Source organism: Dasypus novemcinctus, chromosome 3, assembly GCF_030445035.2.
Source record: "Dasypus novemcinctus isolate mDasNov1 chromosome 3, mDasNov1.1.hap2, whole genome shotgun sequence".
In the NCBI taxonomy this organism is placed as follows: domain Eukaryota; kingdom Metazoa; phylum Chordata; class Mammalia; order Cingulata; family Dasypodidae; genus Dasypus; species Dasypus novemcinctus.
The window spans coordinates 27,110,987-27,130,517 of NC_080675.1; the positions used below are offsets into that span (position 1 = coordinate 27,110,987).

At 38.0% G+C, this 19,531-nt stretch overlaps 1 protein-coding gene across 2 annotated transcripts in view; it reads left to right on the forward strand.

Annotated features, from left to right (window-relative positions):
* Positions 1 to 19,531, forward strand: part of STON2 (stonin 2) — a 170,170-nt gene that overhangs the window by 14,727 nt on the left and 135,912 nt on the right. The window lies entirely within an intron of this gene.

Sequence of the window (19,531 nt, forward strand, 5' to 3'; positions counted from 1 at the left end):
AAAGAGTCCAACTCAGGGTTGGTTTCTCACCAAAGTCAGTTGCTATGTGCTGAAACAAGATGGTTGCTGATCTCTGTGAGGGTTCAGCCTTCCTCTCTCAGCTACAGGCTGGCATAGGACTTATCTTTCTTCCTGGGGCCACAGGATCAAAGTTCTCTCTTCTTCCATATCACCACAAAAGTCTTCTCCTTTGACATCTATGGAGCTCTCTCTTCCCATGTATCTTCTGTTCTTCTTGAGTGAATGCTCATTTATATCAGCCCACCAAGGGGGCAGGGACTTAACCAGAGTTACACCCTACTGACTTTTCAAATCAAAGCCCTCATCTTAAGACAATTTAATTAAAGACTCTTATTTGAATCTAATACAATCAAAGGGTATCACACCCAGAGGAACAGACCAGTTTATAAACATAATCTCTCTTTTTGGAATTCATAAATAATCTCAAACTGCCATACTCCACCCTCTGAATTCCAAAGAGACATTACAATATTGAAAAAAAACAACCTTAAATCAGTAACAATGGTAAGTACAAAAATCATATCACAATTAGTTTACAGAGATACAGTTTGTCTTGGGGCAAAGTCCTCTCTGGCTGTAGACCTATGAAACTTTAAATCAATATATCACTTCCAGTATATAAAGGGACCGGCATAGGATAAACATTTGTATTACCATAAGGAGAATTAGGGAGGGAAACATGCATCCAAGGTCCCCAACAGTTCTGAAAACCTGCAGGGCATACTCTTAGATTTCAAAGTCTGAGAGTCATTCTTGAAATGATGATTTCTTCTCCTCCTTGGGGCCTCTTGTGGGTTCACTCTTTTTTTCTGGTTCCACCATCATTAAACATCTGGGTGATGACCAAGCTCCAGACCTCACTCTGAAGAACCTTGGGGTGATAACCACACTTTACCCAATCTCTGAGGTAGAGTCTCAAACCCCTCTTAGCACAGGGAGGTGATGGCAACATTCTCCCTCATCTCTGGCATATAGGCCCAATCTCCTCAGAATAGTAAGGTGGTGACCTGGCCTTCCCTAATCTATGGGTAGCAGGTCCACCCCTCTTAGAGCACTGGGGTGTCGACCTCACTCTCCCCAACCCTTGGGAAATGTGCTCTACCCTCTTTGTAGCCTGGGGCAGCATACCTCTCCCTGAACAGTGGGCTTGAACATCCACCTTCTTCAAATGCTGGTGCAAACTCACCTTCTCTGTACACATGGTGGAGTTTCTCTCTCAGCTCAAGGACATGTCTTAATTCCAGACCAGATTCCATGGTTTTCCTCTGAAAGCCATTTTCCCTTCTATCTCTTTCCTCCATGTCCCTTTTAGTCCATGCTGATAGTAGCTTTATTTAGACAGATATTGCAAAAAGCTTGTTGGTTTAACCATCAGACAGTAATACTTTACACAACTCTTTCCTGGATAACTGCATTTTCAATCCTGGCTTACGAGTTCCAAGTTTAATCAGTTCCTCTAATGAGGCACTGTCATCTCAGGGCTTGATTTCCAGAGGCTTGGAATTTCCAGAATCAGTTTTTGGTTTCTTTGTGCACAATTCAGTTGTCAACTTATCTCTTTTGCTAAGCATTTTGCTATAAGCTGCAGGGAGAAGCCAAGCCACATTCTCAGAGTTTTCTTTGGAAGCCTCTTCAGCTAAATGTCCAGACTCACCATTTTCAAAGTCTGCCTTCCTTAAAATATTAGGAGTCAATCTTGGTAAGTTCTCTGCAACTTTAAAACATGGATTGCCTTTCCTCCAGTTTCCAATAATAGTTTTATCATTTCCTTCTAAGGCCTTATCAGAAATAACTTTAGGCTCCATCATTCTACCAACAGTCTCTTCAAAGCAATCTAGGCCTTTTCCATCAAACATATCACAGTTTCTCCAAAAAATACCCCTTACCCATTTATAAAACTGTTCCATCATTTTTGGTAATTGCATAAGTATGATCTCACTCCTGGTACCAAATTCTGTATTAGTCAGCCAAAGAGGTGCTGATGCAAAGTACCAGAAATCTATCGGCTCTTAATTTTAAAGGGTATTTGGTTGCAGTAAGAGCTTACAATTATGGGAAAGTGGATAGGATTCAAGTGATTGGGCTTCCACCTACCATTTAGGAGGACCTAGGTTCGATCCCTGGGGCCTCCTGGTAAAGGTGAGCCCATGCAGGGAGCTATGTGCCCATGTAGTGAGCCAAATGCCCATGGAGCAAACCAGTACCTGCGCAAGTGAGTCACACAGCAAGATGATGATGCAACAAAAGAGAGATGAAGGGGAGAGTCAAGGTGAGACACAACAGAAACCAGGAACTAAGGTGGCGCAAGTGACAGGGAACCTCTCTCCACATCACAGATTCCAAGAATTGAATCCTAGTGAATCCTAAAGGAGAAAAATGAGAAGAGAAGACAAAAGAAATAGACACAGATCACACAGTGAACGGACACGGACAGCAAAAAACAGCAGGGCAGGGGGAGGTGGAGAAAAAAAAAACTTTACAGTTACGAGGCCTAAAGAGTCGAACTCAGGGTTGGTTTCTCACCAAAGTCAGTTGCCATGTATTGAAGCAAGGTGGTTGCTGATCTCTGCAAGGGTTCTGCCTTCCTCTCTCTCAGCTACAGGTTGGCATAGGGCTTCCCAGGGCTACAGGATCAGAGTTCTCTCCTCTAGCATCTATGGAGCTCATCTTCCCTTGTATCTTCTTCTGTATCTTCTTGAGTAAGTGCTTTTGTTATAGATCCTGAAAGAACATTGTATTAACCACAATCGTCAGTCACCCCAAAGGTCCCTGAGTTGTACAATCCCCTGTTTTATCCTCTAGCTTTCTTTCTATCATTATGGACAACCTAAACCTTGTTTATTTATTTATTTTATTTTTAAAGAAGCTTTAGATTACATAAATATTACATCAAAAAAATAGGGGACTCCTATACATCCAACCCTTTCCCCCTCCCCCACTTTCCCCCATTAACAACATATTTATTAGTGTGGTACGTTTGTTATAATTGATGAACACTTATTGAAGCATTGCTACTAACCATGGGCTATAGTTTTTTTAGTTGTACTGGACAAGTTCAATGAATTGGAGAGTAGGTGTTGCAACTCTGCTGAGATTTGGGGCTCAGCTGGCATATGAACAGACTGAAGACCCCTGGGACATATATTTAGTGAATATAGTGCTAATTATATGTTCAAATAAAAGGGACACAACAGCCATGTGTAGGGAGATTATAAATGAGTCTAACTCTGTTACATTGGGGAGCATTGTTTTGATTTGCATTTCTCTAATGGCTAATGATGTTGAGATCTTTCCATGTGCTTATTGGCTATTTGTATATCTTCTCTGGAGATATGTCTATTCAAGTCCTTTGCCCACTTTTAAACTCGATTTTCTTTTTGTTTTTGGGTTGTAGGAGTTCTTTATATATTTTGGATATTAAACCCTTATCTAATTTATAGTTTGAAACTATTTTATCCTATTTTGTTATCTTTTGACTTTCTTGGTGCTATCCTTTGATGCACAGAAATTTTTTATTTTGATGAAGTCCAATTTATCTGTTTTTTTCTTTTGTTGCTTATGCTTTTGGTGTTATATCTAAGAATCTATTGTTGAATACCCCAACTTATAAAGGTTTGTCCGTATGTTATTTTCTAAGAGTTTTATAGTTTTAGCTCTTATATTTAGGTCCTTGATCCATTTGAGTTGATTTTTGTGTATAGTGTGAAATGTAAGGGCCTAACTTCATTTTTCTGCATGTAGATACATAATTTTCCCAACACAATTTGTTGAAAAGGCTATTCTTTTCCCAGTTAGTACTCTTTTTGAAAAATCAGTTGGCCATAGATGTGTGGGTCTATTTTAGACTTTGAATTATGTTCCATTCATCTATTTGTATGACTTTATGCCAGTCCCATACTGATTACTTTAGCTTTGTAATACAATTTGAAACTGGGAAGTGTGAGTGCTCCAACCCTGTTGTCTTTCAAGATTGATTTAGCTATTTGGGGTCCCTTCCAGTTCCTTATGAATTTGAGGATTGACATTTCCATTTCTTCAAAAAAGGCTACTGAAATTTTCATAGGGATTACATTGAATTTATATATTGCTTTCAGTAATATTGACATATTAACAATATTAACTCTTCCAATCCAGTCCATGACATCTTGTCCATTATTTAGGTCTTCTTTAATTCCTTTTATTGGTGTTTACTAGTTTTCAGTTTACAAGTCTTTTGTATTCTTGTTTAAATTTATTCCTAGATATTATATTTTTAAATGCTCTTGTCAGTGGAATTGTTGTCTTAATTTCTTCTTTAATCGTATGTTAGTATATAGGAACACTATTGAGTTTTGCATGTTGATCTTGTACACTGTCATTTTACTGAACTCTGTTTTCTCATGCATTATAATTCTCTTTTAAAAATATGATTTGGAAGTGCTAGAGTTTTAGTTCCTCTGTAAAAAACAAACTTGAGGTGAGATGTAGTCTTTAGCGATTTCAAGAGATATTTTTTTAATCTGGACATTTTTTCTAGGAAATGAAAATCTCATCTAGTTTTAATCTGGCTAAAACAAGTTGGGAGGACATGATAAAAAGTTTCCACAAATGGACTGGGGGAGAGTGTAAACTACAATGTAAACTATTATCCATGCAGTGCGGCAGTGCTCCAAAATATATTCACCAAATGCAATGAATGTGCCACAATGATGAAAGAGGTTGTTGATGTGGGAGGAGTGAGGTGTGGGGGTGTGGGGGGTATATGGGAACCTCTTCTATTTTTTAATGTAACATTTTGTGTGATCCATTAAGTTTTAAAAAAGATAATTAAAAAATAAAAATAAAATAAAATAAAATAAAAAAAGTTTCTATGGAAGTAGTGTTTACCTGCTGTGTATTTATTTTCTCACCTCTGTTGGAGAATGAGTGAGAACCACATATGGTTTGAGGCTAATTAATTCCATTTCCTATACCCATGTATTTTCAAATAGGCCTTTGCAAATAAGTTTATGTCAACACTAAATCATAAACATAGTAACAAAAGCAGCAAGGTTTTGTACTTTTGCTATGGTCTTTCAGAGAATTTGAGGCAGAGAGGATCCTAGGAACTAGCCTCTGGTCCCTCATCTGAGGTAAGTTTCAGTCTGTGCCAGGTAAATAGGAAAGTGCTTCTTTCATAGAAGCAAGTAATCAAGATTAATAATGTATACATTGGTAAATTTTTGCCTTTTTTTTACAAAGCTGTGTTATGAGTCATTAAACTTCAAGCTGTAATCACAGTTTGTTATTTATTTCTTGCAATCTGGCTTCCAGTCCACTTGCTCTACTCTATTTCCCAAATGCTTGTTGCTTTCCTGAAGTGTAATTGGCAGTAAGCATTAGGATTACCGCGAGAAAGGACATGGTCCATCCGTTAAAGAGCTAGCATTCCAATGTACTTTCTCAAGAGTCACTGGTGACCAAACTCCCTTTATCACTTGCTACAACATTTGACATTAGGGAAATCTACCCTCTTGAAAACACTCTTGGCTTCCATGACCATGGAGGCATCTGGTTTTTCTTGATTTCTCTAGTTCCTGGCTCTGGCTCTGACACTTTAGACTCATCCTTTATCTCTCCTTATGCCCCCTTCTCCATATGTAGGCATTTTCCATCTCTGTTTATAACCTATTCATTCCCTTGGTTTCATATATCTTCTTTTCTTGCATGACCCAGATTTTTCTGTAGGCCCCATCTACATTTTCTCCATCCTCTTTTGTTTTGTAATTCCTTTACTTCAACCAATGAAACTCATTTCCCACCTCCACCCCTAATTAATTCCACATTTTAACACTCCACTTCTAATTTCCTTAGAATATTTGCTGGATCCTTCTCTGCCCTCAATTCAGCTTCTAGTGGTACTACCATTCTCTTAATCACCCAAGCTTAATTGATATTTCTTATCACTGTTGTTTCTTTTATTTGGTTGAATGAAGAATAAGCTCAAGGGTTCCCCGTAACCATAGGTGTTTTCTCTACCTTCATCTTCTTTCCGAAATAGTTAAAGTTTTCTCCTAGACATTATCCTATTTCTTCCAAATTGTGGATGCTGGTATATGAGTGTATGCCTTGTGGCGGGGCTGCTGGGCTGTGCAGCTCCAGGAGGCAGCATTCAGATAGGGCAGCCTTGCGTTCTCTGTGAATTGCGCCTCCTGGAGTTGTGCAACACAGTGACTGTGAGTTAGAGTGGGAGTAGATGAAGTGTTGGTGGGAGGGAGAGATGCTGAAGAATTGAGTGGAGTTGGCAGTTGAACCCAGGCAGAAAGTTTCATTTCTATGAAAGAAGGAAGGAAGGAGAAATAGTTTGTCTCTCTGTCATCTGTATGATGGGAAATAGCTCTGTGTTTTTTAGGCAAATCAGCATTGAACTAAATTAATCAAAGAGCCACCTAGGAAGCTTGTGATGTATGGCCTAGAGCTCTATTTTCCTTTCATCCTTTTTATTTTTGGTTGTAGAAAGTGTTTGTCGGAGCTTCTACAATGAAGGTCCTGTGTCCCTGCAATAGTGCTGATAAGTTGAGATGACCCCAGATTCTCAAGTTGCAACTGGGTGCCTTTAGGTATGGTATTGATATGGCTTACAGAGGTTGATGTTACCTCTGGTGACGATACTCCTGTCCCCTATTTCGTAGGCAGCCCAGGTGATTTGGAGCATACCAACAGTGGGACCCCTTGGCTAATGGCTATAGAGTGATATTACGTGGTTAGGGGCCCTAACCTGCTGTGCAGGCTGTGCAGTACACACTCCACAGGTACTGCTCACAGAGATGGCTATGTGATTGGGCCCTGGATATCTTCTCTCACCACTCATTCGTGGACCAAGCAAGACCTCCCATCATGCTGACCTTGCTGTTTCCTATCTCTGGCTGATGAAAAAAGTTCACACCACTACTTCCTTTTCCCCCCAAATTTCTTAAGGTCTCCCCCTTCTTCCATTTTCACTTCCTGAATGTCATGACCACAGGAATGAAATTAGCAAGTTCTTGCCCTTTTTCTCTACCAGAATAATTTCCTACTTATTCTTTAGTAATATTAATAATAATTCCAACAGATAACATTTATTGAGCACTTATTCACTATGCTAAAATTTTCATATCAAGCATCTTTTTTTCATCCTTACAGGAATATCTCAGGTAGACACTATTAGATGAAACTCAGAATTAGAGAATTTAACAGACTTCTCAGAATTACAGTTAACTACTTGGGGGACTTGGCCTGCCTGAGTACAGAGACTGTACTTGGAATCAGTATACTATACATCCTCCTAAGATCCAGGTTAGATGTAGCCTCTTCTAGGAAGTCTTTGTGGGATCCCCAAGCCTCACCATGGTGATCTTTGATAATCTTCCATAGTAATCTATGTATTTCTGTCATTCAATTCAGGGCCTTTCAGAGGTGGTGGAAAGTGACCCATGCATTTTTATTTTTATTTTTTTTCCTTAGGTTCTCAGTATATTAAAAAGTGAAGAAGTGCTAAGACAGGGTTTGAAAAAATTGTATTTTTTATATTCTTGCACCTAATCAATTAAGCTTTTAACATACACTCACACACATGGAAAGCCACAATATAATATACTTTTGCTACACACAAGGTAACTATAGGGTTGTAGATGATCTTCATGTGCCTTCTATGCAGACTGGTCATGTAATGGGACATGAAAGAAATTTAAGTTTGTAGGAAGCACATCTTTTTTCAATCCTTTTGGTGTTTTCCTGTGACTAAATGTATGCCTTCATTTTCAATAGTATTTGAAGTCATTCATGAATGTGATACCCTTGGCTAATTGGTTCTTCTGTATTCTCTATCACTTGTTTCTCTATCCCTAACATCTAGCATATGGTCAGGGCTTGGCATGTTGTAGGCTCTTAGCATTCCTTGGTTGAATAAATGAGTCAGTGACTGATTAAAATAGGGAGGGAGGGAAAGAAGGAGAGAGAGAGCGAAAAAAAGAGAACATCTACGAACTAAGCAGCCATTATGTTAAAAATGTGGCTGTCAGGAAATGGATGTGGCTCAAGCAGTTGGGCTCCCATTTACCATATAGGAGGTCCAGGGTTCAATGCCCAGGGCCTCCTGGTGAGGGCAAGCTGGCCCATGTGGCAAGCTGGCCCATGTAGAGTGCCTGCCCATGTGGGAATGCCGCCCTGCGTGGGAATGACCCCCGTGCAGGAGTGCTGGCCAATGTAGAGAGCTAGCGTAGCAAGGTGACGCAACACAAGACACAGAGTAGAGACAATAAGAGATGTAGTGGAAAAGGGAGCTGAGGTGGTACAAGAGAATGATCGCCTCTCTCCCACTCCAGAAGGTCCCAGGATTGGTTCCTGGAGCTGCCTAATGAGAATACAAGCAGACACAGAAGAACACACAGTGAATAGACACAGAGAGCAGATAATAGGGGGTGGGGGAAGAGAAATAAATAAAAATCCTTTGGTGTAGGTTAAGGGAAGCATCAAAGACAGTCTGAGGTGGTGGAATAGAGAACAGTCTCAGCAGCCAGACAGTCTTGGGTTGAAACCGCAGCACTCTCATCTACTGGCTCTCTGATTTTGAGCTAAATATGACTTAGATCCTTGACTCTGAATGTGGAGCCATGGAGTTGTTGGATAGCACAGCCTTCAGGATTGTTTATTTTGAAGAAAAAAATTACACAATAGAATATTTTATAATTATAACCTTGGGATATACATATCCCATGCATGCACATACATATGGATGTATATATGTGTGTGTATGTATTCAATCACACATACAAATAATGTGACTTTAGAGGTGGGAAAGACAGACATCTAGGGATAGAGGCTAGGGATATGTTGATTGAAAGAGAGAACGGGGGGAGTTAGTTTATGGAAACTAGCTGAAATATGACACATGTTCCTTTTGGAGTCCTTTCCCATATTTATTTGACTTGAGGTTAGGATGATCATTCCGTTTCTCAATTTTCATTGTAAATTGGAAGAGGATTGATCATTTTCCTTTTGCTTTAAAGAATGAAATACTTAAATGAAAAAATGAAAGGAAAAATGCTAAAAAGATAGGAAGAGCAAACAATCAGGGTCATTAACGCCCTTTTCCTCTTCAAGCATTATCAAGGCAACTGTTAATTAAAACAAACAAAAATAATAAAACCGTATATATGTGTATATGTGTTTATCTATTGTTCTAAGTCTATAATCTCATTTAGGTCTTTGTCATAGGAAAACAGAACCTTCTAGGCTTCTGTTTATTCTAAGAATTTATGAAGCAATATGACATGGTTCCTTCAAGTTCTTGATTTAAATTTTGTGATTTTTGTAGACCTCTGTGACAGGTCTAGAGTATAAAAGCATCCTTGAGATTATTCTGTATCATTGTACTTTTCACATTTCTGAATACATATTACATGCTCAGTGATCTTGCTAATGATTCTTTGGGGAAAGCTCCAAAGATATATATAAATACATAGAATATATGCTGCCCTTTCTCCCCTCCCCTCCCCTTCCCTTCCCTTTTTCTCTCTTTCTCTCTCTCTTTCTGTCTTTCTCTTTTTTCTTTTTTCTTTTCTTTCTTTCTCTTTTTCTTCCTTCTTCCCTTTCTCCCCTTTCCTTTCCCTTTCCCTTTCCCTTTTTATTTTTTCTTTTCTTCTCTTTTCTTCTTTCCTTTATTTTCTTTCTTTCTCCTTCCCCAGAAAAAAGCTGAGGCCTTACTTGGAGTTCAGAATTGACACCAGGATCTAGCTTAAGACACTTCAGTGACTCAGTGATAAACTGGATAGCTTTTGCCAGTAGCCTCAAAACCCAACTAGTAGATGCAAATATTTTTCAAAGAGACTATTCAGTTCAATACATATGACAAAAGAGATATAAGAGGAAGATGGCCAAATTCTCAGATTTAAATAACCTCTTAGGATCACTAACCAAGCAAGAATTATGTTGTGATGTTATATAGTATGGTAAACATAACAAAATAAGACCTGTCCCAGCTTTGGATGGATATAATTAACTCAAGAAGCTATATGAGGGAAGCGAATTTGACTCAACTGATAGAGCATCCACCTACCACATGGGGGGTCTAGGGTTCAAGTCCAGGGCCTCCTGACCTGGGTGGTGAGCTGGTCCACGTGCAGTGCTGATGCATGCAAGGAGTGCCATGCCATGCAGTGGTGTCCCCCACGTAGGGGTGTCCCTGGTGCAAGGAGTGTGCCCCATAAGGGGAGCCACCCCACGTGAAGAGAGTACAGCCTGCCCAGGAGTGGCATCAGACACACGGAGAGCCAATGCAACAAAAAGAGACACAGATTCCCAGTACTGCTGACAAGAATGCAAGCAGACACAGAACACGCAGCAAATGGACATAGAGAACAGACAATGGGGGGGGGGAGGGAGGGGGCGGGGGGGGGAGAAGGGAAGTAAAATAAAAAAAGAAGCTATATGAAACCCTCCTTTCATTCTCATAATTTATAAGAAGTTCTATATAAGTTCTAATTAATATTTACAGGTAGTTTCTTAAACCTTCCACTCAAAGCATGAGCAACAAAAGAAAAAATAGATAAATGGGACCTCCTCAAAATTAAACACTTTTGTACCTCAAAGGACTTTGTTAAAAGGGTAAAAAGGCAGCCAACTCAATGGGAGAAAATATTTGGCAATTGTCTATCCAATAAAGGTTTAATATTCATGATATATAAAGAGATCAAACAACGCAACAATAAAAAGGCAAACTACCGGATTAAAAAAATGGGCAAAAGACTTGAAAAGACAACTGTCCAAAGAAGAAATACAAATAGTGAAGAAACACATGAAAAAATGTTCAGTATCACTAGCATTTAGGGAAATGCACATCAAAACTACAATGAGATATCATTTCATACCTAAGTCAGAAACTAAATGTTGGAGAGGGTGTGGATAAATAGGAATTCTTATTCATTGTCGGTGGGAGTGTAGAATGGAACAGCCACTGTGGAGGAGGGTTTGGCAGTTCCTAAGGAAGTTGACTATCGACTTGCCATGGGTCCAGCAATACTATTGCCGGGTATATACCCAGAAGAACTGAGAGCAGTGACATGAATAGACATCTGCACACTGATACTCATAGCAGCATTATTCATATTTGCCAAAAGTTGGAAACAACCCAGGTGTCCATCAGCAGATGAATGGATAAGCAAATTGTGTATACACATGGCAGAATATTATGAAGCCATAAGGAGAAATGAAGTCATGACAAATAGGACAGCATGGATGAACCTGGAAGACATTATGTTGAGTGAAGCAAGCCAGACACAAAAGGACAAATACTATATGATTGTGCCATTATGTATGTGTAAACTTAAGGAGTTAATAGAGTATAGGTCACTAGAAAATAGGTTGAGGGTGGAGAATGGAAAGCTGAGGTTTAATCTGTGCAGAATTGGTGCAAAAGATATGTAAATCTTTGGAAATGGATAGAAATGGTGAAAGAAGATCATAGTGTTTGTACCTAGCAGAGCTATTATGTGGGTATGACTGGTTGAAAGGGTAAGTCTAAGGTCATGTATATTACTAAAAGGAAAGCTAAAAAATGTAATGGGACTCTATAACATAGTGAAACCTCACGTAAAATACGTATATGGGTGATATTGCATATGTAAGACTGGTTTTTACAAAATGTAAATACAAATAAACTAGAGAAGGAAACAGAATGGCAGCTGTGTATGGCAGGGGAAGCATAGAGAGATTGAGAGGTGGTGAGTTTTTTTTTATTATTATTATTATTGGAAAAATGAAGTTGCTCTAAAAATGAAGTGATGAATGCACAACTATGTGATTATACCGAATACTACTGATTTTACACTTTGGATGGATTTGTGCTTTATTAATATGTACCGGTAAAGTAGATTTGTTAAAAAAAATAGAACTAAAGGAAAATATGGTCACTCATTGTGACATCTAAGGCATCTCAGTAAAGAAATTATAAAATAATCAAATGAAAATTCTAGAACTGTCAAAATAACAGACAAAAAATATACAAGATGACCTAAAAAAAAAGACGGCAGAAGAAAGGAGTCTGAACTTCAAGATATATCAGTAGGAATAGAGATAAAGGGGCAGAAAAGCATATTTGAAGAAATAATGGCTGAAATTTTTCCAAATTTGATGGAAATATCGATGTACAGATTTAAGAAACTCCTCAAATAAGATGAATACTAAGGAAAACACGCCATAGGCAACTGTGGGAAACCAAACATGAAGAGAAAATCTTGAAAGCAGTTAAAGAAAAAAGACACATCATATGCAAGAGGAAAATAAGAACTGCAACTGACTCCTTATAAAAAACAATAGAGAGAAAGAAAAAGAAAAACCAATAGAGGCCAGATGACAAGATTCTGAAGGCAAAAAAATGTCTAGTGGAAATAACCCTCAAAAATAAGGTTGAATTGAAGAATGGATTGTTTTCAACCAGCACTGTCAAATAGAAATATAATGCAAGCCACATATGTAATGTTTTAAATTTTCTAGTAGCCCCATTAAAAAAAGGTAAAAAGAAACAGGGGAAATTAATTTTAATAATTTTAATAGTATATTTTATTTAACCCAATATATACAGAATATTATTTCAACATGTAAAGAAATTTCACTAGGTAGCAGTGAAGGAGGGTACCATCTATCAGAGATCTTGGTTGCAAGCAACAGAAACTGACTTTGGCTATCACAAGCAGGGAAGGAGTTTATTGATTGGTGTTTATTGGATTGGCAGATGGCTGTCAAACCATATTTAGAAAATGCATAGGAGTCGTGCGACATAGCCAGCAGTGAACAGAGCCCGGGTGATGCCAGGCTCTGATGGTGATGGTTAGGATGCTGCACAGATGTCATCCCCACTGAAGGTGGGTTTGCACTGAGTTTCCATTACCTGCATGCTATCCTTGCACTTTTCAGCTCTCCCTCATGATTTTAACATCCATTAACAAAGCCTAGATAGATTTCCAGGGGGGATGGGAAGGAGGAGTAATTTTCCTCCCCGTAAAGGAAGGGTTTTTCATTATTGAGTGGACAAAAATAATGAACCTGCTGATTGTAACTATGTCATGGCAAAGGGACTTACCTTCTTTATTTTTGGAATCTGTGATTGCTACTTGGTGTTTGTAGAAAATGCTTGTTGAACTAAATCCGAGATAATGGTTGAGCTAAGACTTGAAATAAAAATGTAGGGAGAATGTATCTCAAAGAGAATTTTCTATAATAAATTAATAACATATATAAACAAATGATTTAATAAATAGGACAAAGTATATGCAAAAGCTATCAGAAAATAATTCATTTTATCAGGATAATAAATAATAAGGCTCATAGGGGAAGACAATGGCAAATGAGATTAGGTAGATGAGACCAGATCATAAGTGCCTGCATTTATTCAGCAAAATTTGTTAAGGGGAGTAGGTGTAGCTCAGTTGTTTAGCTCCTGCTTTGCATGTACAAGGTCCTGGGTTCAATCCCTGATACCTCCTTAAAAAAAGTTATTGTGCTCCTACTAAAATGTAGTATTAAGGATATAGCAGCCACTCAAGCTGATGAGGCTCTTCTCTCAGGAGCCTTTGCTTATATTCCATACCTGACTTTATCCTGTGAGGAGCCATTGAAGAGTTTTGAAGCAAGGCCATAGCAAGGTCACGTTCATGTTTTAGGAAGACCATTCTAGCAACAGTTAGATAATGGATTGGAGGGACGATACTGAAGGCAGGGAGTCAGGTAAGAGACTGTCTGCACGAGAGACAATGAGGGGCTGAACGAAGGCACTGGCAGTAGGAAGGGAAAGGGCAGTTTCAAGATTTGAAACTCATTTTGAAATTTAGAGCTGTCTCTATTCCAACCCCTACTTTTCCAGTGCACACCAACAACTACTCCACACCCTCCTCGGATAAACAAGATGTAGTTCACTGTTGGCTAAACATGCCATTCCTGCTCCCCCATCCTAGAATGCCTTTGCTCTGCCATTCTATTACTCAGAGCCCTCCCTCCCAATTTTAGGTGCAGCTCAAGACCACCCCTGCTCATATGCTCAGTGGTCTCTTAATGCCTTTACTCTCTGTCATCATTTTGATGGATAACCAGTCAAAATAGGCTAGAGAACAGAGGTTATTGTTTTAGGTTGCCGTCATACCTCCCTGTAAACAACTGAAAGCTCCTTGAGGCAGCGGGTCCTGTCTTGCTCTTCTTTGAAAGATCAGGCCTTGGAATCAGTACCACCCAGCACATTCTCCTGCGGGTTCCTGCCCTGACTTTGCAGAATGTGCTGAGGTACGGTTGTGGCAGATAACAGGTTCCTGCTCAGTTCAAACTGAGAAATATTAACTCTCCAAGCTAAAACACTTCAGCGGCTTCCCATTTCCCACCAAACTCTTCTTAGCTTGTTAAGGAAAATTTTCTTGTGCTAAAATATTTATAACATAAGTTTGCCATTTTAAATATGCTTAAGTGCACAATTCATTGACATTAATTACATCCACAATGCCATGCAACCATTACCATCTGTTTCCAAAACTTTTTCATCAACCCAAACACCAGGAACTCTGTACTCGTTAAGCAATAACTTCTCATTTCCGCTTCTCCTATCCCCTGGTAATCTCTAACCTACTTTCTGTCTTGAAGAATTTGCCTCTTCTAAATATTTCATGTAAATGGGATCATACAATATTTTATAATTTCAAAGATAAAGCTATAAATTATAACATTAGCCTGAAAATTAATAATTTTTTATTTTATAAACAAATCAAATTTTCTTCAATGTCAGGATATGAAAACTACTTTTAAACATCTTTAGAAAGTATCACAAATGTTTGCAAGTCCACATTCATTGTCTTAAACACAAATATTACAAAATGGTGTATCTACTAGATATAAGAAGAGATAAAAATTAGACAATCCAAATATCTACCAATATTGTGCTCATAAAATTGAATACTATATAATGATGAAAATCAATGAACTGTGGCTTGAATCATTTGCATGGATGAATCTTTAAAAATCTGAACAAGAGAAGTAGGTCATGGAAGAATACAGACAGCATGATTCCACTTATATAAAATTCAGAGACAAATCTATAAATACAAACAATGAATGATTAACATAAAATTTAGGATAATGGTTAGCTCTATGGGAGAAGGGAATGTGATTAGAGAGGAGCCACATGGGCATCTTAGGTATGGGTAATATTTTATACTTAAGGCAGGGATGAGTACATGAGTGCTTTTTACTATAGATCTTTAAATTGTACATTTATTTTATACACTCTGAAGAAAATGGGAGGTAAAAAGTGGAGATTATATTTGTAGACAACTCTTTTGAGCGGCATGACCTTGACTGGTGCATAAAGAAATGAGTAGGTTGGGGAAAAATATGGCTGCTCAGAGATTTCGTTTTGCTCTGATGCTTTTTGAACTATGAAAAACAGTCTGTTCAAATGTCATAGAATTCTCTTTCTTCTTTGAGTCAATTTAGGTAATATGTGTGTTTTTAGGAATTCATCCATTTCGTTAGGTTATATAATTTGTTGGCATAAAATTGTTGCTCATTTATCCTCTTATAATTTTTTCTATTTCTGTAAAATTGGTCGTTATGTCCTCACATTTGTTTCTGATTTTAGTTATTTGCATCTTCTCTCTTTTTCTCTCTGTTAGTTTGAGTAAAGATTCGTCAATTTTATTGGTCTTTCCGAAGAACCAAATTTTGGTTTCATTGATTTTCTCTGTTATTTTTCTATTTTCAATTTCATTTATCTCAGTTCTAATTTTAGTATCTCCTTCTTTCTGCTAGCTTTGCGTTTAGTTTGCTTTTTGTTTTCTAGTTTCTCAAGGTGTTAAGTTAGGTTACTGATTTGAGATCTTTCTTCTTTTTCAATGTAGGTGTTTACAGCTATAAATTTCCCTCTAAGCACTGCCTTCACTGCATCTCAATTTGATGTTGTGTTTTTGTTATCATTTGTCTCTAAGTATTTTTCAGTTTCTCTGGTGATTTATCCTTTGACCCATTGGTTGTTTAAGAGTGTGTTAATTGCCACATATTTGTAAAAATTTCCAGTTTTCCATTATTTATTTCTAGCTTCATTCTCTTGTGATCTTGAAACATACCCTTATGATTTCAATCTTTTCATATTTATTGAGACTTGTTTTGTGGCCTAATATATGGTCTATCCTGGAGAATGGTCCATGTACACTTGAAAGAATGTATATTCTGTTGCTTTTGGGTAGAGTGTTCTATATTTATCTGTTAGGTCTAGCTGGTTTATAGTTGTGTTGTTCAAGTTCTATATTTCCTTTTTTGATCTTCTAACTGTTCTGTCCTTTAATCAATATATAATGTTGTTCTGTGTCTCTTATAACAGTTTTCAATTTAAACTCAAAATCTTGTTCAACAGTAGTCATGCTAAATCATTATTGATCCAGATAGATTATTTTAATTAAAAAGTATGAATAAGAAAGAGTTAAAGAAAAATGAAGTATCCAAAAATATGTCTCTTTTCCAGCCCTCCTCAATTAAAAGCAAGTGTTTATTTTGTATGAAAAAAATTACGTAATACTTACCGCAGGAACAATTTTCCAGTTGCGCTGAGTCATTATTGTTCATATACTACAATGTTGTTATTTTACATTTATCTGGTCTACTCCAGCTCTTTTTTGGTTACTATTTGCATGGAATACCTTTTTCCAACCTTTCAATTTCATTAAAATTGGTTTAATTTTAAACCAATGGTTTAAAATTGGTTGTGCCCTTACATCTGAGGTAGTCTCTTGCGGACAACATATAGATGGCTAATTTTTTTTCATCCATTCTATCAGTCTATGTCTTTTGATTGGGGTGTTCAATCCATTATCATTCAGTGTTATTATGTAAAGGCATTACGTACTTCATTCATTCTGTCTTTCAGCTCTCTGTCATCATATCATTCATTTCTCTCTCTTCTTATCCTTTAATTTACCCTTCCTAATAATCTTCATTTCTAAACTCTTCTCCAGATCTCTCACCGTTGTTCTTTCCTTTCAGGCTGCAGTACCACCTTTAGCATCTCTTGCAAATCTGGTCTTACAGTAGCATATTCAATCAGTTTTTGTTTGTCTGTGAAGAATTTAAACTCACCCTCATTTTTGAAGGAGAGTTTTGCCAAACACAGAATTCTCTTCCAGAATCTTAAATACCTCATACCACTTTCTTCTCTCCTCCATGGTTTCTGATGAGAGGGTGGCACTTAATCTTATTGAGTATCCCTTGTTTGTGATGCTTTGCTTTTCTCTTGCTGCTTTCAGAATCCTCTCTTTGTCTGATAGTTGTCATTCTAAATAGTAGGTGTCTCCGGGTAGGTCTGTTTGGAAGTGGTAGCTCTCTGAAATGGTAACCTAGAGACTTCAATGAAGTTTTTAGTGTCTCTTGTTCAGCCCTACGGATAATACTCAGTCACCACTCATTTGTGGTCATTCTAAGCATCATTTTATGATTCACATTCTAAAAATGAGGTGAGGTTTTTACCAAGAAAGCAATTCCAGTATGAACTTAGCCTACCAATTATTGGATTTCTTTATGGGTTTCCAGCTGCTAGCCCAGCAAACCTCAAGGTCTAGTGTCTTAGGACTTGGATATGACTGTTACATGCAAAACGCCTGGAATCCATTTCACAGGATTATGATAGGGGATTCCCTGTAATAAGTTTTTTGTACCAGCCTTTTTGGGCCTACTCATATGTAATCAGCTCATATCTGGGTTTGGCGTGACAAGCCAAGGAAGGGATGATAAAACTTTGGGGCTCTTCTTTCAATCAGACCTTCTGAGTGACAGGCTTGGTTTCTCAGCCAGATTACACCTGTGTCAGCAAAGAGGGGTTTGCAGAATCTGTCTTCCAGGCTTTGTTACTGTGCATTTGACTCCACTTGGAGAACTGTCCAAAAACTACTGAGAAGGGAAATCACTAACACTAAAACACAGAAATCAGGCGATTTCATGAAATTTGCATTCTAGTCCCAGAACTGTGTAATCTCAAGTGAGGCATTGAACAAAAACAGTGTCTGGAATGGGACCTGGTCCATTGTAAGCCCTCTGCAAGGTCAACTGCTATTATTATTGTTTTGTTACAGAAGGCTTATTACACCCAGTACTAAGCATTTGACATTTTATCTCACATAATCCTTGAAATTATGAAGGCAGTTTTGTTATTTTCCTCATGTACAGGGACGAACTGAGGCATAAAGAGGTTAATCAGTGAGCCCAAGTCCAGACAGTCTAACTCCTGGGCCCATGCTTTCAATCTCTATTGCTAAGCTTGATTTCTTGGGCCTCAATTTCCACATCTCTAAAAATGCAAGGTGGGGGGAGGGGGGCCTAGACTATTGGTCTTTAAACATTCCAGCTCTAAAATTTCTAGTTGCTTTTCCCATTACCCTCCCTTTTCTGCCTTACCCTTCTCTCCCCACCCCAACTCATCTGTGAATTTTGCTGGGTTCATCATCACGGGATCAGCAGGATGTTTTTCCCATTGAGTTATGACACTGCATGTGTCAGCACATAGACTTGTATTGTGGTTCTTTTTTTTTTTTTTGCCTGGTTTATAGGCTGCTGTTGTGGTGAGAAGAGGAATCTGACGCTTTAATTTTACCATCTTATCTTGGCCTCCAGTCTTTACCGCATTGAGTGACACTAACAGTTGATGGGGTTTGAGAAAGGTTTCATGAACAGAAGCCTGCAGATCAGCCCTTTGGGTTTGTGGGCTCTGCATGGCTCTCTGGTAAGATCTGGTTTATGAGTGCTGCCCTCTCCTGCTGTTTGCTTGTTTCTGGCCCCAGGTAGATACGGCTCTCAGGAGAGGGACTTGGAGAAGAGATTTCTGGGCTTTCTCCTTCTAAACAGCTTGTGTATCCTGCCACATTTCCACATGTGAAGTTTCCCTAAGACATTTCATTAGGTAAATATAGCTCCATTGTAATTTATGTTTTTTAAGTACTTTGGTTGGGTGATAGTGTTTATATATTTTCTAGGACTTTTTTTGCAGTTATGACCCAAAGTTTACAGTGTTTGGCTTGGACTCAAGAGTTCAAGGATTCCATCGACCAATTCCTAGCTTGATGCATCTACAATGCCTACTTATTATGGCATCTATTTGATTGTTCTTTCATTAGGATCTTAGTATTGAAAAAGATTCAGTTTGTCAACTTTAGATGCATGAATTCTTCCACTTAGAAGCCTGGAGGTAGCATCTTAGGAACCTTAGGGACAAGGGCCTAGAAACACCAAAAGTGGTGGATAAGTCATTTAACTTTTCTCAGTCCTAATTTTCTCACCTAGTAATATCTACCCTTCCCAACTAAAAAGCTACCAAATCAAATGAAACATGGTATGAATATACACTTCTAAAAATTATAAATTCTGTATGAACATTGGTTGTTTTTAGGATGTACCATACAGTAAAACTAACTGCTTCAATCACACAAAAAAACAAAAGTTTTAAAATATTTTTACTCCAGGTTTTCCTATTACAGATAATAATGTGTAGTAAAAT